The sequence below is a fragment of the Triticum dicoccoides genome, chromosome 2B (genome assembly GCF_002162155.2).
Source record: "Triticum dicoccoides isolate Atlit2015 ecotype Zavitan chromosome 2B, WEW_v2.0, whole genome shotgun sequence".
Lineage (NCBI taxonomy): Eukaryota > Viridiplantae > Streptophyta > Magnoliopsida > Poales > Poaceae > Triticum > Triticum dicoccoides.
This window is the reverse complement of record NC_041383.1, coordinates 578,074,312-578,098,835: the sequence shown is the minus strand read 5'-3', so window position 1 is coordinate 578,098,835 and position 24,524 is coordinate 578,074,312.

The following is a 24,524-nucleotide window of genomic DNA, read 5'->3' as shown; positions in this document are numbered from 1 at the left end:
AATCCACCTTCAAAATCCAAATTGATTTGTTGTCTCCGCTTGATTCCTCCCCAGCTTCCCCACCCCTTCCTTGCTATTTCTCCTCCGCCCCTCGGCATGCTCGATTTCCTCTGCCCTACTCGCTCGCCATCGCCAGTGATGCGTGGAGACCATAACCACTGCCCATCGTCGTCAGAACACCAGAGCTACAACCCCCGCCCTTTTGCTCGCTCGCCCTCGACGGGATTGCATGGAGGCCGAGTTAATTGCTAAAAACCATCACATTTGGGGCTTCTTCTGCAGAAAACCACCTAGTCCCTAATCATTTGCAAAAAGCACCGTGCATTTGGTAAACTTTTTGCGAAAAGCATTGATCGCTTGATTTGCAGCCTCTGAGGGCGTTTCCGATAGGTGGGACCCAAAACAGGTGATGTGGCGTAACAGCGAGGCGGACGGCACCATTACTCACTGCCTTGTCAAACCGACGCGGTCAGCTCGCCCGATCGCACCAGCTCTCACTATCTCACCCGCACTCTCTCACTATCTCTCCCGCACTCTCTCCCTCCCTCCTGCTCCTCTTCCTCTCCGGTCGCCGCCGGCTGCCATGGTATCCTGGACCGAGAGTGAAAGCACTGAGGGCTCCGCCGCACAGTACATGTTCACTCCCGACTCCGCTCTCAAGGCCAGTTCTTTCTCTGGTTCTCTGTTTGTTTTGGCCGTCGCTCATTTGTGTTCTAGGGTTCTACTAATTCTGCTCAGTTCTGCTCGATTTGAACAAGTTTGTGTTGGATTGCCCAGATCCCAGCTACAATAGATGACCCGTTGTTCAAGGGTGTTGCTGACGATTTGATGGTAATGTGCAAGCATGGGAATCCAGGGAGGAAATGTGTGGCATTTGAAGGTATAAGCACTGGGAGGAGGTTCATTGCATGTGCCACTGAAGTAAGTATGAAGTCATAGCTTTGCAGCAGTCCAATTCATCATCTAGGGTTCATAGTTACTGTTCATGTTCTGTTCTAGGGTTCATAGTTACTGTTCTATGGTTCATAGTAACTCTTCATTAACTGAATCTGGTAGATTTACTCAACTGAATCCGGTAGATAAACTTAACTGAATATGGTAGATTAACTTAAATGAATCTGATCGATTAACTGAATCTGATGGATTAAGCTAACTAAATCTGGTACATTAAATTAACTGAATCTGGTACGTTAACCTAACTGAATGTGGTAACATTAATTTAACTAAATTTTTCTGTAACTAATTTAATTTGTAACGTCATTGCATATGGTACATTAACTGAATTTGTAACTAATGGCTTCAAGTTTGAACTAATTTTTTCTATTGCAGGGTGCTAATAATTGTGGAGTGCAGTGGGTAGATGAGGAGTGGCCAGATCATCTGCAGAATGCTCTTCACAAGATGTAGCTTATGTTTGAGCATAGCCAGCATAACAATAGGATGGCATGCTTGGATCATTCATCTATTATACACGATCTCACACCGCAGAAAAAAAGAGTTGTATGAGACATATGAGAAGCTTGTTGAAGATGTGAACAACCTCCTGGATTCATAGGATAACCTACCTGACGAAAATAAGATGAATGAAGCTGAGAACATTACAATCAGTGTGGAAAGCAGCATTGCAAAGGATGTTGAGATCAAAAAATGGAAGGCTGCTCATGACCAGTTAAAGTTAATTCATGTAGCTCAAGCCACTGTCATTAGGAATTTGATGTTCAATCATCTTAAAGAGAAGGAAAAGATGAGCTCTGATAAGAGGACTTTGGAGATTTGCTATGCTGGCCTGAAGAAAGAGAAGGATGGCCTGAAGAAAGAGAAGGATCAGGTGGATAGTTGCATTGCTGAGCTGATGAAAGAGAAGGAGAAGTTGACCATGGAGAAGAGTACTCTTGCTTCCTGCATTGTTGAGCTCAAGACAGCAGGTGATAGTAACAAGAGGAAGCTTCACTAGATTAAGGTTATTTGTAATGAAGACTAAGTTGAATTGTTGTTTGACCATGTGGGTCATTGCCTTTTGTAATAGCTTTGGACTAAAGCTTGTAATCTGTTAACTTTGACTGTGTTGAACTCTAGTAATTCTGTAGTTGGGTTATTTGTGATTCAGACTAAGTTATGTCCTTGAACTATGATAAGTACTAAGTTTGGTCATTTGATGTGTTCTTTCATTTATGTTATGGTTTGTGATTAATGTTGTGTTAGGAAAGTTTTGGCCCAATAAAGGTGAGACCTAAGTTGTGTTTTGGCCCAAACTTACTCATTTGGTGTTTTCTCGACCTCGATCCACCCCAAATGACCAAACTTACTCGTATGGTGTTTTGTCGAACTCGATCCAACACAAATGACCAAACTCACTCATTTGTGGTTTTGTCGACCTCGATCCACCCCAAATGACCTAACTCACTCATTTGGGGTTTTGTCGACCTCGATCCACCCTAAATGACCCAACTCGCTCATTTGGTGTTTTGTCGACCTCGATCCAACCCAAATGACCTCACTCATTCGTGGTTTTCTCGACCTCGATCCACCCCAAATGACCTAACTCACTCATTTGTGGTTTTGTCGACCTTGATCCACCCCAAATGACCTAACTCACTCATTTGGGGTTTTGTCGACCTCGAACCACCCCAAATGACCTAACTCACTCATTTGGGGTTTTGTCGACCTCTACCCACCACAAATGACCTAACTCACTCATTTGGGGTTTTGTCGACCTTGATCCACCCCAAATGACCTAACTCACTCATGCATCAAAGTCTTGAACACAACAACAAGCATCATAAGAAGCATCATCAACAACAGCGAAGCAAATCATCATAACAACCAGCACTCATGCATAAAAATCTTGAACATAACTAGCATCATAAGAACTATCATCAACAACAATACAGAAGCAATGATCATAACAACCAGCACTCATGCATCATAGTCTTCAACACAACCATAAAATAGGTATCTTACAAAAAAGTCTGAAACACAACCATAAATAGTTCAACCATCACTAGTTCTAGAGTTCCTAACAGTACTGTGCCAACATAGGCAACATGCTTCATAATGTTTTTACCTTCAGCAGCTCACCACAAACTTACTTGCTTCCCTTAGAACAATTGAACCATTCAGACATCTTAAAAGATGGTTTTCTGACTCTTCCAGTACCTACTGGTCTTGGAGGCAAGAACTTTTTCTTTTGCCTAGCAGCAACAGCAGTAGTAGAGGTACTTGGACCAGCAGCTGTAGAGGAACTGGGCCCAGCAAAAGATGCACTAGTAGTAGCTTCCCTTGGAGCTCTCTTGGATGCAGGAGGAGCTGATGGAGCTTTGTTTGCAGCTGGTGTAGCTATTGTGGGTGCCCTTGGAGCAGGAGGAGCTGATGGAGCTGTCCTTGGTACTGCTGTGTAGCTCTTGTTGGTGCCCTTGGAGCAGGAGGAGCTAATGGAGCTTTGGTTGCTACTGTTGTGGCCCTTGGAGTTCTCCTAGCTGATGCATCAACTCTTCTATTTTCCTGGAATTACAACATAGACAGATTACAATATAGGAAACTTGCATAAACATAGACAGATTACAAGATAGTAACAAAGTTACCTTATGCTAGTTCCTTCTCATTGCCAGAGCTAGCTTAAGAGTCTTGTGGCAGCTAGTGTACCTATGCCCAGCCAGGTTGCAATTGCTACAAGTGATTGTACCCATCCTAGAAGTATCCTTGGGAGCTGGCTTCTCAAACCTACTCTTCCTCCTCTTAGTTTGTTTCTTTCCTGGCTTTTCTTTGAAAACTGGTGCCTCTATGTCAGGGGTACCAGTCTTTGGCCATAGATCAGGCCCAGGCACAGGGTAAACTATTGCACTGTAGGCTGCTTGGTACATGGGTTTATTGAAGAAATCATGGACAAAATCTTCTGGATGTAATTTTGCCTTGTTGATTGCAGAAACTGAATGATTGCAAGGAACCCCTATCATGTCCCATTTCCTACAACCACATGTGTATGCTTGCAAATTAACTGCATATACACTTTCTCCACTTGTAACTTGATATAGATCAGGTCCAGCTTTGATAGATTGACAGTATCTTGAATGATGTTTTGCTTCTTCAAGCTTTTCATCATATGTTGGGCATAGCTGCCACTTGGCTGTCTCAGTCTTAGTCCTATTTCTGTTGAACTTAACTAGCAACTTAGTTCTGATCCCATCAACCATAGTTTTAATTGGCTTGCCTCTGAGATCAAGTATCATCTTGTTAAACACTTCACTAATATTGTTGACAACCAAGTTAGTTTTACTATTATTGTCCATGGCATGTCTAGCCCATGTATGTTTGGGAATCTTACTAAGCCATTTCCAAGCTGCCTCACACTCTCTTTTCATGCCATCCATTGCTACATCATATCCATGCTCAGTATATGAATAGCTAGCCTGATCCATGTATTTGTTTAACTCTTCCCCTCTAAAGCCAGCAGTTTGAAAGTTCTGATAAATATGTCTAAGGCAGAATCTTTGTGGGCAGTTTGGAAAGACATTATTTATGGCTTTAAGAAGGCCCTGTTTGAAATAACTAAAGTGTAACTAACAAGGCACTGTTGACAATAATAAGAATTTGCATTGTAGAGGAGCAGATTTTGGTTTTACCTTTTGTCTATCAGATATGATAGTGTAGTAGCCATACTTCCCAAACACACCACCAATGGCATACTTGAGTTGTGTTAAAAACCAGGACCATCTTGCAGTATCTTCTTTGTCAACTATTGCAAATGCAATAGGAAAAATGTTGTTATTACCATATCTTCCAGTTGCATCCAAGAATTGTTGCCCTGTGGTAAGCTTTATAAAACACCCATCAACACCTACAACAACACAGAGCACATTAGAAACAAAGTAGTGCAGCTATACATAAAATTTTTAGTGCTAGCAATTAGCACATAAGTACCTATCAAAGGTCTGCAGCCATTTAAGAAACCCTCTTTGCATGCATTTAGGCACATGAACAAGCCATGGAATCTAGGATTCTTGCTAGGATGTGCCCTCAAATGCTTTGTTGTAACCAATGCATCTACTTCCTGGATTGGTATCCAACACAGCTTGACGGTAATCCCTTATCCTTGTATATTGTGCCTTATGATCTCCTTGGACCACACTCTTAGCAACTTTCCTTGCTCTATAGGCCATGTGAATGGAAACTTCTATGCCATGTTTCTGCTTCAAATTCTCAATTATGGATTGGACTGGTGTGTTAATGTCTGCCCTCAACTATTGCTCACACTCATGTGCCAACCACTTGGCAGTTACTTTGATGCTCTCTCCTACTGCAGCACAATTGTGGTACAAGTTCATTTTATTTATGCAAAATGTCTTCTCATGTGCTGTATGAGAGGCTGGAATGAAAAAAAGACATTCTACACTACTGCAAACTGCAATAACCCTACCAAAACAATTCCTATGAAAGGAATACTTCTGTTCTGTGAGATGTGGAATGTTTGAAGTGTCCTCCTGAATTGGCTCACATCTAGGAAACATAGTTTCTTCACAAATTGCTCCTGTGGGTTCTCCCTCTTCTCATCATACCAAACCCTTGGTTTCTTCTTCTTGGCCCTACTCTTCCTACCACCTGGAATCTTAAAAGCTGGTGGTTGAGCCCCATCATTTTCTTCCTGGCTTAAGTCACCTGGGCTGATCTCCTCATCGGAGGAAGGGTACCAGTCCTCTTCTATAATTTGATCTAAACTTGCATTAGACATGGTTGTTGGCCCCTTTCTCTTACTGCCTCTTGTGTTGCTTCCTCCTGTAGTGCTTCCTCCTATGCTGCTATTCACTACTGCCTCCTGCTCTGCTGCCTCCTCCTCATCTTGTTCATATAGCTCTTCAACATCAGTGTCACCTTCAAAGTGGTTGAGTGGATCATCTCTATGCTTCTTCATTGCCTGTAGCCTAGCAATTATGTCCTCATCTGCTAGAATCTCGCTATCAGTATCACTGTCAGTACAATCTTCAGCAAGCAACTCTGGAAGTTTCCTTTTAGCTGATCTATATTTCCCTTTTCTTTTCTTATTGCTCCTGAACATCTCAATCTCTTTATTCCTATTCTCCTCCATTTGTTGCTCTATTTTCTCTTGCTCCTGATCAATGTCCATGAAATACTCATGCCTATCCTCACCATTGTCCACTACAAATTATGGTTCAATGCTATCATGACCTGGACTAGCTCTGGTTGTGGCTTCACTGGACTAGAAATGAAATCTGACTTCCTAGACTTCATCCTCCAAACTACAAACAAAATGACAGTAAATTGTTTAGTACTTTGCTACTTTAAATGTTATATTCAAAGTCCAGTTAAAAGATTATTTATAAATGCAGTTACAAGTTAAGTTAAATGTTCAGTTAGAAGTTCAGTTAAATGCAAAAAAAATTAACACTTCACACAAATGTTCAGTTAACAGATAACTTAACACTTTAGTAAAATGTTCAATTAACAAATGTTTAATTACTAATTCAACTAAAACAGTAAATTTAACACTTCAATTAACTAAATATTCAAACAAATGAGTAAACTTAACACTTTAGTTTGCTGAATATTCAAACAAATATTCAATTAACAGATAATTTTACACTTTAGTAAATGTTCAATTAACAAGTGTTCAGTTACTAATTCAACTAAAATAGTAAACTTAACACTTCAATACCCTAAATATTCAGACAAATGTTCATTTTAATATTCAAACAAAATTTCAGTTAACCCTAGAACCCTAATGCAGGAACAGCAGCCCTAGAACACTAACCCTAGAACCCAACAGGACGAACACCAGCCCTAGAACCCTAACCCTAGAACCCTAACCATAGAACCCTAACCCTAGAAACCTAAACTACAAACCCAATCGGGGGAAAAGGGAGAACGCGGATGCATTACTTACCACACGCCGTCGAACGAGGATGCCCAGTTTTGGCTGCCCGTCGGATCTTCCTTCACAGCTCGGGCGAACGCGGCCGCCGCCGCAGATTCAACTAATGGGTTTGTCGTCGGCAGCTGGGGAGGAAGATGTGGCTGAGATGGATTTGAACCACAGAACTCCGGCGGATCTCCATTAGCGCCGCACCTAGCATCAGCAGCGCTTCCGTCGCGGGATTTCGCCGTTGCCATGAGTGGGAGCACAAAGGACGGAGAGAGAGTGCGGGCAAGATAGTGAGAGAGCTGGTGCAGTCGGGCGAGCTGACCGCGTCGGTTGGACCAGGTAGTGAGTAACGGCGTCGTCCGCCTCGCCGTTACGCCACGTCACCTATTTTGGGTCCCACCTGTCGGAAACGCCCTTAGAGGCTGCAAACCAAAGTGATTAGTGTTTTTTGCAAAAAGTTTACCGAATGCACGGTGCTTTTTGCAAATGATTAGGGACCAGGTGGTTTTCTGCAGAAGAAGCCCCAAATGTGGTGGTTTTTTGCAATTAACTCCATGGAGGCCACATACCTTGCCCGCTCGTCGTCGCCGTACCTCCTAGAGGTTGCAACCCCTACAGGAAAGCTCGCTCAGGAATTATAGTTACAATGCAACCTCACAAGCATAACACAGGGCTACATTGACAAGCAAGCAAACCGTTCGTCGCGCTATGTCTTCTTTCTCATGATCCTGCGCCTAGGAAGAGGGGAGCAACGATCCTGGCTGCCATGCTTGTAGGGTGGAGTGTATTAGTTCCAGCAAGATCAGGGTAAATCTGCGGAGGAATAGGGGAACAAGGCCAGAGAGAAAGAAGAACAATCACAATTGGGAATAACGAATTCCAGGCTTTTCTTTGTCGTGCCACACTGCCATGACCACCCACTCTTCAGTTTTATACCAAGCTAGGACTAGGAGACACAACAGTGATTTTTACAACGAATCTCAACTGATTAAGTACACTTAGTGCTAATACAAGTATTTATAATCTCAGCTGCGGGATGGGAGCAAGTCGGTACTAAAGAATCTAAGCCGTCGGGCGAAGTTTGGCAATTGACTGTCAAAACTAAAGAAAATAGACAGTAGGCTTTAGAACCTGACACTCTTTCCCTTCCATCCATGCGGAAACTCAATAAATTCATCTCTACCATGCCTCTTTCGTGTCAAAGAAGGGGAACTTGTCGGCGTTCTGGGAACGGGGGTCCCCAGGCTCGCCTGCCTGCGGCCTGCAGCGTGGCTCAACCAGTGGCCCAGTACGGCCCGTCTTCATCAACAAACACTCAAGACCCTCATGAGGGGCCAAGCCTCGCGGGGTGGACGACACAAGGCCTCCTCCGAGGCGGCCTCACCAGGCAGGCTCGCAAGGAGGCGGAGAGATCAAGGCGAGGGGTACCTCATGAGGTGCTCATGACGCAAGCCATGTCGATCAAGACCAGGCGGGCGCCAGCCTACGCAGTGTCCTCGTTTCCTCTTTGGTGCAAAGTGGGCAAGCGCAGGCGCGGAGTACACAAGTATCAAGCAAAGGTTTCCATATAGGTGCAACGAGACCAAGACCAGCAGGACGGCAGGACAAAGGTCACCATGGAGCCCAAGACGGCGTCATCACCAGTGCCTTTGGCAGTCGAAGACCACCTTTAGTCAGGATAGCTTGTACTAGTTGTCCCCTTTCAAAATGACCGTTGTTGGCTCCCTTCCCGCTCAATATTTCGTAAGAGGACCATGGCCTCTATAAATAGGCTTAGCCACCACAGTAGAAGGCATCTCATCTAGAGCCAAGGGAGACGGATGGACTCCTCTCCAAACACACCGCCACAAGAACACCTCTCCTTGCGAGGTTGTTCTTCCTCTATACTGTTCATCATCAGCCCAACAGGCAATCCACAACACTACACACTGGATTAGGGTATTAAACCACAAAGGTGGCCTGAACCAGTATAAACCTTGTGTCTCTTGTGTTGTTCATCGTGCTAGCTTAGAAATCGCGGCGAGGTTGTGGGCGTGTTTCGGTAGGGAGAAGATCTTCGTGCGTACCCCATAGTTCGAACCTTAAGGGTTTTTCCAGAACCCGATATCCGACATTTGGCACGCCAGGTAGGGGTGCGCCGAAATCTTCTTTCCGCTGATCTGCGTCCCATCGCTTCATCGCATCCATGGTAGACACTCGCTGAGCCCGCGCTGAGCGCCCAGCTGCTCTCGCCACCCGCGTCACCCAGATGGCTCCCGTTGGTGGGCCTCCTCGTCATTCTCCGTTGCCTGCCGCCAACGCCGCCCCCGGCCCGACGGGGAACGACCAGCAAGCATCTTCGCTGCACCCCTCAGTGCGGCGGGAAGGCCGTACCGCCACTCCGTTGCTGACTCCAGCTGGCTCGTCGTCTAACACTCGTCGCGCCCCCACGGACGCGCAGGCCGCATTGCTCCTGGCACGTGAGCTCCTGCACTACCACCCCGTCGACGACCTCTACGAAGAATGGCTCGCTCGTATCACCGAGCTCGTCAGCGCCGCAGGGGGCTCTCCCGCGCCATCCCTCTCGCTGCCTCACCCTCTGTCATGCATGGGCGACGCGGCTCAGGGAGCGCCCCTGCCACCTCCTCTCCAAGAAGGCGCACTGGCTCCAAGGCGTGTGGCCCTTGGACGTGACCCACCGTGTCTGGCGCCCGCGTGGCAAGAAAGAAGCTGCCAAGAAATCCCTCAGCCTCAAGAAGGTGCTCACGTGCTCCCCACACCAGCAGGACAAGACCGCATCCCTGCACCAGCACGCCAAGACCCCGTGCTGCCCCTGGCGGCGGTGCGCGGGAACCATCAAGAGCAAGCTCCGCGTCTACAAAGGGCTACGGTGGCCACAGCAGGTTGCCGTGCCTTCATTACCGAGCTGCATAGCGTCGCCTGGCTGGGCAAGTTCAAGTCGGATCTGCCTCCTCGCTACGACAGTACTGCCGATCCCGCGGAGTTCCTGCAGCTCTATGAGATGGGCATCAAGGCGGCCAACAGAGACGAAAAGGTCATGGCGAACTGGTTTCCCATGGCGCTCAAGGATGGCGCCCGCACCTGGCTCCTGAACCTGCCTCCCGGCTAGATCTCCTCTTGGGACGAGATGCGCAGCCGTTTCATCGCTAACTTCCAGGGCACTCGCGACCGCCCCCGGCCGCGAGTGACCTATGCCGCATCAAGCAGCATCCTGGGGAGACCCTGCAGAAATACATCCAGCGTTTCCACAGCGCCCGCCTCAAGATCCCCAATGTGACGGACGAGGCCATCATTTCAGCATTCTCTGATGGCATCCGCAACGTCAAGATGAAGGAGGAGCTCGCCATCCACGAGGATCTGTGCACATCCCTGGAGCTGTTCAACCTGGCGACCAAGTGCGCAAGGGCTGAGGAAGGACGCCTCTTCCTCCTCGAGCTTCCAGCTGCTGACCCAGAAGAGAAGAAGGCCAAGGCCAAGGACGTGAAGCGCAAAGGAGCAGCAGTGCTCGCAGCAGAACCAAACACCAAGCATGGCAGGGACCAGCCGGAGTCGTCCAAGGGCAGCCGACCGTTCTGCGCCTACCACAACCTCCACACCCACAACACCAATGAATGAGAGGAGCTCAGGGCCATTCGAGAAGGACGCTTTGGTCGTTGCCCCGAGCGCAATGACCGGGGCTATGGCCGAGGAGGAGGACGAGGTGAAGGACGATGGTATGACCGAGGCCCTTGCCAAGAGTGGCATGACCAACCTCGCAAGGATCACTGGCAGGACCTGTTGGGGAACGTTGCAGAAAATTAAAATTTTTCCTACGGTTTCACCAAGATCCATCTATGAGTTCATCTAAGCAACGAGTCTAGGGAGAGAGTTTGCATCTACATACCACTTGTAGATCGCATGCGGAAGCTTGCAAGGTGATGATGTAGTCGTACTCGACGTGATCCAAATCACCGATGACCAGCGCCGAACGGACGGCACCTCCGCGTTCAACACACGTAAGGGACGGGAGACGTCTCCTCCTTCTTGATCCAGCAAGGGGGAAGGAGAGGTTGATGAAGATCCAGCAGCACGACGGCGTGGTGGTGGATGCAGGGCGTCACAGCAGCAGGGCTTCGCCGAGACTACGAGGGAGAGATGTAACGGGGGGAGGTGGAGGCGCCAGGGGCTGGTGTATGAAGTCCCTCCTCTCCCCCACTATATATAGGGGTGCCAAGGGGGGGGGCGCTGGCCCTAGTAGATGAGATCTACTAGGGGGGGCGGTGGCCTAGGGGAGGTTTCCCTCCCCCCCAAGGCACCTAGGGGTGCCTTCCACCACTAGGACTCCTCCTAGGGGGAAACCCTAGGCGCATGGGCCTATAGGGGCTGGTGCCCTTGGCCCATGATGGCCAAGGCGCACCCCCTACAGCCCATGTGGCCCCCTGGGACAGGTGGCCCCACCCGGTGGACCCCCGGGACCCTTCCGGTGGTCCCGGTACAATACCGATAACTCCGAAACTTGTCCCGATGCCCGAAATAGCACTTCCTATATATAATTCTTTACCTCCGGACCATTCCGGAACTCCTCGTGACGTCCGGGATCTCATCCGGAACTCCGAACAACATTCGGGTTTCTGCATATCCATATCTTCATAACCCTAGCGTCACCGAACCTTAAGTGTGTAGACCCTACGGGTTCGGGAGACATGCAGACATGACGGAGACTCTCTCAGTCAATAACCATCAGCGGGATCTGGATACCCATGATGGCTCCCACATGCTCCTCGATGTTGTCATCGGATGAACCACTATGTCGAGGATTCGATCAAACCCTGTATGCAATTCCCTTTGTCAATCGGTACGTTACTTGCCCAAGACTCGATCGTCGGTATCCCAATACCTTGTTCAGTCTCGTTACCGGCAAGTCACTTTACTCGTACCGTAATGCATGATCCCGTGTCCAACACCTTGGTCACATTGAGCTCAATATGATGATGCATTACCGAGTGGGCCCAGAGATACCTCTTCGTCATACGGAGTGACAAATCCCAGTCTCGATCCGTGTCAACCCAACAGCTACTTTCGGAGATACCTGTAATGCACCTTTATAGTCACCCAGTTACGTTGTGACGTTTGATACACCCAAGGCACTCTTACGGTATCCGGGAGTTACACGATCTCATGGTCGAAGGAAGAGATACTTGACACTTGCAAAGCTCTAGCAAAACGAACTACACGATCTTTTATGCTATGCTTAGGATTGGGTCTTGTCCATCACATCATTCTCCTAATGATGTGATCCCGTTATCAACGACATCCAATGTCCATAGTCAGGAAACCATGACTATCTGTTGATCACAACGAGCTGGTCAACTAGAGGCTTACCAGGGACATAGTGTGGTCTAAGTATTCACACGTGTATTACGATTTCCGGATAATACAGTTATAGCATGAATAAAAAGACAATTATCATGAACAATGAAATATAATAATACTTTTATTATTGCCTCTAGGGCATATTTCCAACAGTCTCCCACTTGCACTAGAGTCACTAATCTAGTTACATTGTGATGAATCGAACACCCATAGAGTTCTGGTGTTGATCATGTTTGGCACGCGAGAGAGGTTTAGTCAGCGGATCTGCAACATTCAGATCCGTGTGCACTTTGCAAATCTCTATGTCTCCATCTTGAACATTTTCACGGATGGAGTTGAAACAACGCTTGATGTGCCTGGTCTTCTTGTGAAACCTGGGCTCCTTTGCGAGGGCAATTGCTCCAGTGTTGTCACAGAAGAGTTTGATCGGCCCCGACGCATTGGGTATGACTCCTAGGTCGGTGATGAACTCCTTCACCCAAATCTCTTCATGTGCTGCCTCCGAGGCTGCCATGTACTCCGCTTCACATGTAGATCCCGCCACGACGCTCTGCTTGCAGCTGCACCAGCTTACTGCTCCACCATTCAACATATACACGTATCCGGTTTGTGACTTAGAGTCATCCAGATCTGAGTCAAAACTAGCGTCGACGTAACCCTTTACGACGAGCTCTTCGTCTCCTCCATAAACGAGAAACATGTCCTTTGTCCTTTTTAGGTACTTCAGGATATTTTTGACCGCTGTCCAGTGTTCCTTGCCGGGATTACTTTGGTATCTTGCTACCAAACTTACGGCAAGGTTTACATCGGGTCTGGTACACAGCATGGCATACATAATAGATCCTATGGCTGAAGCATAGGGGATGACACTCATCTCTTCTTTATCTTTTGCCGTGGTCGGTGACTGAGCTGAGCTCAGTCTCATACCTTGTAACATAGGCAAGAACCCCTTCTTGGACTGATCCATTCTGAATCTCTTCAAAATCTTATCAAGGTATGTGCTTTGTGAAAGACCTATGAGGCGTCTCGATCTATCTCTATAGATCTTGATGCCTAATATATAAGCAGCTTCTCCAAGGTCCTTCATTGAAAAACACTTATTCAAGTAGGCCTTAATGCTGTCCAGAAATTCTATATTATTTCCCATCAGGAGTATGTCATCTACATATAATATGAGAAATGCTACATAGCTCCCACTCACTTTCTTGTAAACGCAGGCTTCTCCATAAGTCTGCATAAACCCAAACGCTTTGATCATCTCATCAAAGCGAATGTTCCAACTCCGAGATGCTTGCACCAGTCCATAAATGGATCGCTGGAGCTTGCATACTTTGTTAGCGTTCCGAGGATCGACAAAACCTTCCGGCTGCATCATATACAGTTCTTCCTTAAGATGCCCGTTAAGGAATGCTGTTTTGACGTCCATCTGCCATATCTCATAATCATAGTATGCGGCAATTGCTAACATGATTCGGACGGACTTTAGCTTCGCTACGGGAGAGAATGTCTCGTCGTAGTCAATCCCTTGAACCTGTCGATAACCCTTAGCGACAAGTCGAGCTTTATAGATGGTAACATTACCATCCGCATTCGTCTTCTTCTTAAAGATCCATTTGTTTTCTATCGCTCGCCGATCATCGGGCAAGTCTGTCAAAGTCCATACTTTGTTTTCATACATGGATTCTATCTCGGATTTCATGGCTTCAAGCCATTTGTTGGAATCCGGGCCCGCCATTGCTTCTTCATAGTTCGAAGGTTCATTGTTGTCTAACAACATGATTTCCAGGACAGGGTTGCCGTACCACTCTGGTGCGGAACGTGTCCTTGTGGACCTACGAAGTTCAGCAGTAACTTGATCCGAAGTACCTTGATCATTATCATGGATTTCCTCTTCAGTTGGTGTGGGCATCACAGGAACGGTTTCCTGTGCCGCGTCACTATCCCGCTCAAGAGGTAGTACTTCATCGAGTTCTACTTTCCTCCCACTTACTTCTTTCGAGAGAAACTCTTTTTCCAGAAAGCATCCGTTCTTGGCAACAAAGATCTTGCCTTCGGATCTTAAGTAGAAGGTATACCCTACAGTTTCCTTAGGGTATCCTATGAATACGCATTTTTCCGACTTGGGTTCGAGCTTTTCAGGTTGAAGTTTCTTGACATAAGCTTCGCATCCCCAAACTTTTAGAAACGACAGCTTAGGTTTCTTTCCAAACCATAATTCATACGGTGTCGTCTCAACGGATTTAGACGGTGCCCTATTTAAAGTGAATGTAGCTGTCTCTAGAGCGTATCCCCAAAATGATAGCGGTAAATCGGTAAGAGACATCATAGACCGCACCATATCCAATAGAGTGCGATTACGACGTTCGGACACACCGTTTCGCTGAGGTGTTTCAGGCGGCGTGAGCTGTGAAATGATTCCACATTTCTTTAAGTGTGTACCAAATTCGTGACTTAAGTATTCTCCTCCACGATCTGATCGTAAGAATTTTATCTTTCGGTCACGTTGATTCTCCACCTCATTCTGAAATTCCTTGAACTTTTCAAAGGTCTCAGACTTGTGTTTCATTAAGTAGACATACCCATATCTACTCAAGTCATCTGTGAGAGTGAGAACATAACGATATCCTCCGCGAGCCTCAACGCTCATTGGACCGCACACATCGGTATGTATGATTTCCAACAAGTTGGTAGCTCGCTCCATTGTTCCGGAGAACGGAGTCTTGGTCATTTTGCCCAAGAGGCATGGTTCGCATGTGTCAAACGATTCATAATCAAGAGACTCTAAAAGTCCATCGGCATGGAGCTTCTTCATGCGCTTGACACCAATGTGACCAAGGCGGCAGTGCCACAAGTATGTGGGACTATCGTTATCAACTTTAAATCTTTTGGCATCTACACTATGAACATGTGTAATATTACGCTCGAGATTCATTAAGAATAAACCATTGACCATCGGAGCATGACCATAAAACATATCTCTCATATAAATCGAACAACCATTATTCTCAGACTTAAATGAGTAGCCATCTCGTATTAAACGAGATCCTGATACAATGTTCATGCTCAAACTTGGCACTAAATAACAATTATTAAGGTTCAAAACTAATCCTGTAGGTAAATGTAGAGGCAGCGTGCCGACGGCGATCACATCGACTCTGGAACCATTCCCGACGCGCATCGTCACCTCGTCCTTTGCCAGTCTCCGTTTATTCCGCAGCTCCTGCTGTGAGTTACAAATATGAGCAACAGCACCGGTATCAAATACCCAGGAGTTACTACGATTACTGGTAAGGTACACATCAATCACATGTATATCAAATATACCTTTGGTGTTGCCGGCCTTCTTATCCGCTAAGTATTTGGGGCAGTTCCGCTTCCAGTGACCCTTCCCCTTGCAATAAAAGCACTCAGTCTCAGGCTTGGGTCCATTCTTTGACTTCTTCCCGGTAACTGGCTTACCAGGCGCGGCAACATCTTTGCCGTCCTTCTTGAAGTTCTTCTTACCCTTGCCCTTCTTGAACTTAGTGGTCTTATTGACCATCAACACTTGATGTTCTTTCTTGATTTCAGCCTCTGCTGACTTCAACATCGAGAACACTTCAGGAATGGTCTTTTCCATTCCCTGCATGTTGTAGTTCATCACAAAGCTCTTGTAGCTTGGTGGGAGCGACTGGAGGATTCTGTCAATGACCGCCTCATCTGGGAGGTTAATGTTCAGCTGGGTCATACGGTTGTGCAACCCAGACATCTTCAGGATGTGCTCACTGACAGAATTGTTTTCCTCCATCTTACAACTGTAGAACTTGTCGGAGACATCATATCTCTCGACCCGGGCATGAGCTTGAAAAACTAGTTTCAGCTCTTCGAACATCTCATATGCTCCGTGATGCTCAAAACGCTTTTGGAGCCCCGGTTCTAAGCTGTAAAGCATGCCGCACTGAACGAGGGAGTAATCATCAGCGCGAGACTGCCAAGCATTCATAATGTCTTGGTTCTCTGGGACGGGAGCGTCACCTAGCGATCCTTCTAGGACATATTGTTTCCTGGCAGCTATGAGGATGATCCTCAGGTTCCGGACCCAGTCCGTATAGTTGCTGCCATCATCTTTCAGCTTGGTTTTCTAGGAACGCGTTGAAGTTCATGTTGACGTTAGCGTTGGCCATTGATCTACAAGACATATTTGCAAAGGTTTTAGACTAAGTTCATGATAATAAAGTTCTAATCAAATTATGAACTCCCACTTAGATTAGACATCCCTTTAGTCATCTAAGTGTTACACGATCCGAGTCGACTAGGCCGTGTCCGATCATCACGTGAGACGGACTAGTCATCGTCGGTGAACATTCTCATGTTGATCGTATCTTCCATACGACTCGTGTTCGACCTTTCGGTCTCCGTGTTCCGAGGACATGTCTGCACATGCTAGGCTCGTCAAGTTAACCCTAAGTGTTTTCGCTGTGTAAAACTGTCTTACACCCGTTGTATGTGAACGTAAGAATCCATCACACCCGATCATCACGTGGTGCTTAGAAACGACGAACTGTAGCAACGGTGCACAGTTAGGGGAGAACACTTCTTGAAATTTTATAAGGGATCATCTTATTTACTACCGTCGTCCTAAGTAAACAAGATGCATAATACATAATAAACATCACATGCAATTATATAGTTGTGACATGATATGGCCAATATCATATAGCTCCATTGATCTTCATCTTCGGGGCTCCATGATCATCTTGTCACCGGCTTGACACCATGATCTCCATCATCATGATCTCCGTCATCGTGTCTTCATGAAGTTGTCACGCCAACGACTACTTCTACTTCTATGACTAACGTTTAGCAATAAAGTAAAGTAGTTTACATGACGTTATTCAATGACACGCAGGTCATACAAAAAATAATGACAACTCCTATGGCTCCTGCCGGTTGTCATACTCATCGACATGCAAGTCGTGAATCCTATTACAAAGAACATGATCTCATACATCACAATTCATCATTCATCACAACTTCTGGCCATATCACATCACATGATCAATCGCTGCAAAAACAAGTTAGACGTCCTCTAATTGTTGTTGCATCTTTTACGTGGCTGCAATTGGGTTCTAGCAAGAACGTTTTCTTACCTAAGAATCACCACAACGTGATTTTGTCAACTTCTATTTACCCTTCATAAGGAACATGTTCATCGATTCCGCTCCAACTAAGGTGGGAGAGACAGACACCCGCCAGCCACCTTATGCAACTTGTGCATGTCAGTCGGTGGAACCGGTCTCACGTAAGCGTACGTGTAAGGTTGGTCCGGGCCGCTTCATCCCACAATACCGTTGAGCAAGAAAAGACTAGTAGAGGCAAGTAAGATGACAAAATCCACGCCCACAACAAAGTTGTGTTCTACTCGTGCAAAGAGAACTACGCATAGACCTAGCTCATGATGCCACTGTTGGGGAACGTTGCAGAAAATTAAAATTTTTCCTACGGTTTCACCAAGATCCATCTATGAGTTCATCTAAGCAACGAGTCTAGGGAGAGAGTTTGCATCTACATACCACTTGTAGATCGCGTGCGGAAGCTTGCAAGGTGATGATGTAGTCGTACTCGACGTGATCCAAATCACCGATGACCAGCGCCGAACGGACGGCACCTCCGCGTTCAACACACGTACGGGACGGGAGACGTCTCCTCCTTCTTGATCCAGCAAGGGGGAAGGAGAGGTTGATGAAGATCCAGCAGCGCGACGGCGTGGTGGTGGATGCAGGGCGTCACAGCAGCAGGGCTTCGCCGAGACTACGAGGGAGAGATGTAACGGGGTGAGGTGGAGGCGCCAGGGGCTGGTGTATGAAGTCCCTCCTCTCCCCCACTATATATAGGGGTGCCAAGGGGGGGGGCGCCGGCCCTAGTAGATGAGATCTACTAGGGGGGGCGGCCTAGGGGAGGTTTCCCTCCCCCCCAAGGCACCTAGGGGTGCCTTCCACCACTAGGACTCCTCCTAGGGGGAAACCCTAGGCTTATGGGCCTATAGGGGCTGGTGCCCTTGGCCCATGATGGCCAAGGCGCACCCCCTACAGCCCATGTGGCCCCCCGGGACAGGTGGCCCCACCCGGTGGACCCCCGGGACCCTTCCGGTGGTCCCGGTACAATACCGATAACCCCGAAACTTGTCCCGATGCCCGAAATAGCACTTCCTATATATAATTATTTACCTCCGGACCATTCCGGAACTCCTCGTGACGTCCGGGATCTCATCCGGGACTCCGAACAACATTCGGGTTTCTGCATATCCATATCTTCATAACCCTAGCGTCACCGAACCTTAAGTGTGTAGACCCTACGGGTTCGGGAGACATGCAGACATGACCGAGACTCTCTCAGTCAATAACCATCAGCGGGATCTGGATACCCATGATGGCTCCCACATGCTCCTCGATGATGTCATCGGATGAACCACTATGTCGAGGATTCGATCAAACCCTGTATGCAATTCCCTTTGTCAATCGGTACGTTACTTGCCCGAGACTCGATCGTCGGTATCCCAATACCTTGTTCAGTCTCGTTACCGGCAAGTCACTTTACTCGTACCGTAATGCATGATCCCGTGTCCAACACCTTGGTCACATTGAGCTCAATATGATGATGCATTACCGAGTGGGCCCAGAGATACCTCTCCGTCATACGGAGTGACAAATCCCAGTCTCGATCCGTGTCAACCCAACAGCTACTTTCGGAGATACCTGTAATGCACCTTTATAGTCACCCAGTTACGTTGTGACGTTTGATACACCCAAGGCACTCTTACGGTATCCGGGAGTTACACGATCTCATGGTCGAAGGAAGAGATACTTGACACTTGCAAAGCTCTAGCAAAACGAACTACACGATCTTTTATGCTATGCTTAGGATTGGGTCTTGTCCATCACATCATTCTCCTAATGATGTGATCCCATTATCAACGACATCCAATGTCCATAGTCAGGAAACCATGACTATCTGTTGATCACAACGAGCTGGTCAACTAGAGGCTTACCAGGGACATAGTGTGGTCTAAGTATTCACACGTGTATTACGATTTCCGGATAATACAGTTATAGCATGAATAAAAAGACAATTATCATGAACAATGAAATATAATAATACTTTTATTATTGCCTCTAGGGCATATTTCCAATAGGACCAGCCTCGCGAGGGAGCCTGGAGGGATCAGCCTCGCGAGGACCGCCCACAGGGCAATGCAGGCCTTCCTCCTCTGCCACCGCCGCCAAGAAGGAATGACGACCACCACTAGGACGAGGGGTTGGGGGCTTCCAGGAGCCGCGTGCTATCGCTTGCATCTTGGGCGGTGCCCAGGCCCCAGCCTCTCAGCGCATATTCAAGCAGTTTGCTCGCGAGGTGAATGCAGTCCTCCCCAAGCTCGAGGCCACGTGCCTGCTCATGTGGTCCAAGTGCTCCATCACTTTCAGCTCAGTAGATCAACTCAAGTGTGCGGCTACCGCTGGTGTCCTCCCAATGCTTTGTTCCCCAGTCATCAGCAACGTGCAAGTTACCAAGACCCTCATCAATGGCGGCGTAGGGCTCAACATTCTGACAGTCGAGATGTTCAACAACCTTCAAGTGCCATATGATCAACTTCAGCCTACCAAGCCTTTCTCAGGAGTTATTGACGGTTCCACTACCCCTATAGGGCAGGTCCGCCTCCCTGTCACTTTCGGGCAGCGCAACAACTACCACACCGAGCTCATCGACTTCGACGTCGCCCACATCTGCCTGCCATACAATGCCATCCTCGGGTATCCAGCCCTGGCCAAGTTCATGGCAGTAACCCACCATGGCTACAACATCCTCAAGATGCCAGGAAGCGGCAGAATCATCACAGTCCCATGTGAAGAGAAAGATGCGGTGTGCTCCCTTGAGCGCGAGTTCCAAGGTGCATCAATCGAGGACCCAGACAGCAAGGGCGAGAACCCTCCTGAGGTAGTCCCTAAGAAGAAGAAGACATCACCCAGCTCAAGGCCTCAGGAGGTTGGCATTTTAGAAGGTGCTACATCAGTATCCGCACCCGTGCAAGGGGCGCCTCCTTCCATCGCATAGGAAGGCGCGCCCGGTGCCCTCCTCGGGCAGGGCTCGGGGGCTCTCTTATGGAGGGCCTCAGACTTTGCCAAAATCACGAGGGAGGCGCTCGGGCACCACTTGGAGGCGTGCTTCGTGGCACCTTTCCCTCGGGAAGTCTCAGGGCGGGGAAAGCCCAATCCTCAGGAGTTCATCACCAAGACCACTCAGGAGCTTCAGGAAGCAAGAGCCATGCGCGGCGACTGTCGTTTGCCTGGCGTGGCTCCCCATCTAGGCGAGGATGGTAGGCTGCGTGTCTGCATCGATGTTCCAGGGATCAACCAAGCTGCATCTCAGGAGCGCCTCTAGCCTTCGCGCGTGGGATGTTGTGAGGGTCCGCCACACAGCTACATTCACATGCCTTTTGCCTGCCGAACACGGCTGATACTCACCAGCGCCATCTGCGGAGCATTATGGCAGCTCAGGAGGCTAGGCACCACGTGGTCCTGGCGGAGATGGAGATGGTCCTCAAGGAACCGCCCGGACCCCTAGAGCCTCCCGAGGCTCAGAGCTTCGGTGGCTCGTGAGGGTCGGCCTCTTCACCGCACATCATCAGCTACTCCAACACCCCCTTCTACAATGGCACCAGGTAACATCTTCTGAGTTCATTTCAGCTGGGAGTGCCCTCAGGGCTGCATCATTCCCAGGCTGCGTGGGTCTGTCCCTGCGGCATGTATCTCTTTTGCTTATGTCTTTAGTTTACCTTGCTGGGGTCGCCCCTCGGGCTGCATCATCCCCAAGCCGCTCGGGTCTGATCCAGTGGCATGTATCCCTCCTGCATTTATCTAAGCTAATTTGCCCTTCATGCCTAACCCGCCTGTGATTATCGCCTGCTTGATTTACACCTGCCTCTGGAGCTGCTTACGCTGGCACGGCGCTTGTGCATGGGTCCGTCCCTGCAACATTGACAAATCTGAGTGGTCGAGCTATGGCGCGCGGCAGCCCTGCACGTCACCTCACTAGGCCCTCAGTGCCCTCACCTCTCTCTAGGAGCAACCAATGGCCAGTCGGTAATCATAATGGCAACCCGTGCTTTTCTCGTGTTGGTTTACAGGAACCTCCTGAGGTCTATAGCGGGTGGCACCACGAGCTCTCTCCCTCTTTCCCGCGCGATCCGCTTGCGCATTAAAAGGGGGGCTCCTGAGCATCGCGACTCAGGAGCTCTTACTGGCTCTCCAGCCCTCACCCCCTGACCTTGTCCACGGCATCGCGACCTGGCATACCAGCGGTGGCTGAGCTCGCTCGAGGGCCGGGACCTGAGGGTGTAGAGCACAAAGGAAAGTGTGGGAAAGAGAAGGGAAGCTCGCGAGGGCCTAACCCAGCTACATCCCAGCTGCCGACGTGCAAGTCCGGCGCAACTCGAAGGAGCAACTCCATGCTATCAAGATAAGTTTCACGCATGGAGCAGCTAATCGATGCAGCACAGAATCTCCACTTAACGCGGCTCTGTCATGGCAACGTTGCCTTCCTTTCTCACCTTTTGACGGTTGCTTGCACACTAAAGGGGACCTCCTGAGCATCGCGCCTCAGGGGCTCTTACTAGACCTCGGGCCGCTCACCTCCTAGCCTTGACCTCGACATTGCGACCTGGCATACCAGCGACGGCTGCAGCCTGCCTGGGGACCGGGACCTGTTGGCATAGAGCACTAAAACCTTCGCGAGGTTAGAAAGGGGGAACCAAGCCGGGACAGGACAAGCATTCGCGCTGCTTCATAATAAGGATAAAATCAACAAAATACATCGCGGACCCTTTACATGCCCCCACGGGGTGTTTTCTCGATTCCTCGCAGGGAACAAAAGACGCGAATCCTAAGGAGCCCTAACTACACCTGCCTCCATGGCCGATGCCATCATCAACAATGGGCCACGAGAGGCCGGTGCCAACCCCATCCAGATCAGCTGCGGCGACGGCCCGATGCAGCCGCCTTGCTTCGGGCACGGCGCGAGCTCGGGGGCACGTAGCTGTCGTCTCTCGTCTCCGGAGTCGCGAAGAGTTCGGGAGAGTCGCTGGACTCCAAAGCATCGCCGCTGCTGTCGGAGGAGCCGTTGGGGAAGCGGATGGAAGGCCTAGCCCCTGCCATGATGACGTCCCAGCTGCCTCCCCTGTGGCAGCACTCCAGGCGGCGGCCCTCTGTGTCGAAGACCTTGAAGAACATCAAGTAGGCACCATCGTATTCAAAATGAATCACGAGGGCACCCCGTGTTCGGCAGACCCGGGCGACCTCACCCCAGCCTTGGGTCATGAAGACCTTGCCCGGAGCGATGATCTCAACCTCCACTCCAGTCGCCGGAGCACCGTAGTCGGCGTGTTGCAGCCAAAGCTCGAGAGGCCCCCTCGGCGGCATCTCGATGGCGAAGAATGAAGGGAAGCGGATCCAGGTGCTTGGAGGCATCACAGCGTGAAGTACGAGCTTGCGAGAGGAGTCTGCGGCATGGACTCCAGGAGTGATAGCGCGTGCCGCCATGGCTCGCCAACCGCGCTTGCTGCACGGGCGATGTCGCTCGTCGTCCCTTTCTCCAGGGCCCTCGGCCCGGGTGTACAGGGGTAGCGGGAACCTAGGAGGTGGCCGCTCGCACCAGGGCCTCGTCATCTCCAGCCTCGCATCCTCGTCGCGGTGGCAGGGGACCGACCGTTTCTTCGGCGGGAGCGGATCAGGCCCCTCCTGGGGGCCTTCCCCTTCTCTTCGCCAGAATCTGTGGATCGATGCCATTGGCATCGAGATTGGAGGCGGAGGAAGGAAGAAGAAGCAGGCGGAGCAAGAAGAGATGGACAACGGGGGCTCCTGCCCATCCGTACTTATAGCCCCAGAGAGGCCAACCGTCGACCTCTGCGATCACAGGTAATGATGACTCTTTTGCATGCAGCAGGGACTCGTCAAATCAGGCAGTTGCCAAGGCAGCATGGGGAAGCGGAGACGCCCACGTCCAATCAATCGGCACGCGGCGACCAAGGCCGCAGGCTGTTCGGGCCCGTGGCGCTCCGCACTTGCCCTTTGACTTCGCTGCTAAGCCAAGTCCGAGCACGCCTTGAGCCCGGGGCTACTGTCGGCGTTCTAGGAACGGGGGTCCCCAGGCTTGCCTGCCTGCGGCCTGCAGCGTGGCTCAACAAGTGGCCCAGTACGGCCCGTCTTCATCAACAAACACTCAAGACCCTCGCGAGGGGCCAAGCCTCGCGGGGCGGACAACACAAGGCCTCCTTTGAGGCGGCCTCACCAGGCAGGCTCGCGAGGAGGCAGAGAGATACAAGGCGAGGAGTACCTCGTGAGGTGCTCATGACGCAAGCCATGACGATAAAACTAGGCGGGCACCAACCTGCGCAGTGTCCTCGTTTCCTCTTTGGTGCAAAGCGGGCAAGCGCAGGTGCGGAGTACCGAGGCATCAAGCAAAGGTTTCCATATCGGTGCAACGAGACCAAGACCAGCAGGCCGGCAGGACGGAGGTCACCGTGGCGCCCAAGACGGCGTCATCACCAGTGCCTTTGGCAGTCGAAGACCACCTTTAGTCAGGATAGCTTGTACTAGCTGTCCCCTTTCAAAATGGCCGTTGTTGGCTCCCTTCCCGCTCAATATTTGGTAAGAGGACCTTGGCCTCTATAAATAGGATTAGCCACCACAGTAGAAGGCATCTCATCTAGAGCCAAGAGAGACGGATGGACTCCTCTCCAAACACACCACCATAAGAACACCTCTCCTTGCGAGGCTGTTCTTCCTCTGTACTATTCATCATCAGCCCAAGAGGCAATCCACCAAACCAGACACTGGATTAGGGTATTACACCACAACGGTGGCCCGAACCAGTATAAACCTTGTGTCTCTTGTGTTGTTCATCGTGCTAGCTTAGAAATCGCGGCGAGGTTGTGGGCGTGTTTCGGTAGGGAGAAGATCTTCGTGCGCACCCCAGAGTTCGAACCTTAAGGGTTTTGCCGGAACCTGATATCCGACAGAACTTTTTCTCTGTTTCATGTGTCCTAGAGACTAATCTTCTCTTAACAAAAATCTTTCTACTACATATTTGGGTTTGTGCTTTTGCAATTCCACTTTATTTCATGTGATTCCGTGGCATAGCACGGAGATTTATTTCTAGCACATATGTCCGTGCGTTGCAACGGGAGAGATATTTTTTTGCGAGAAGCAATGAGAAAGATACTTGACGTATCATCTAAAAAAAGGTCTCCACAATGGTAGGCGGCAGA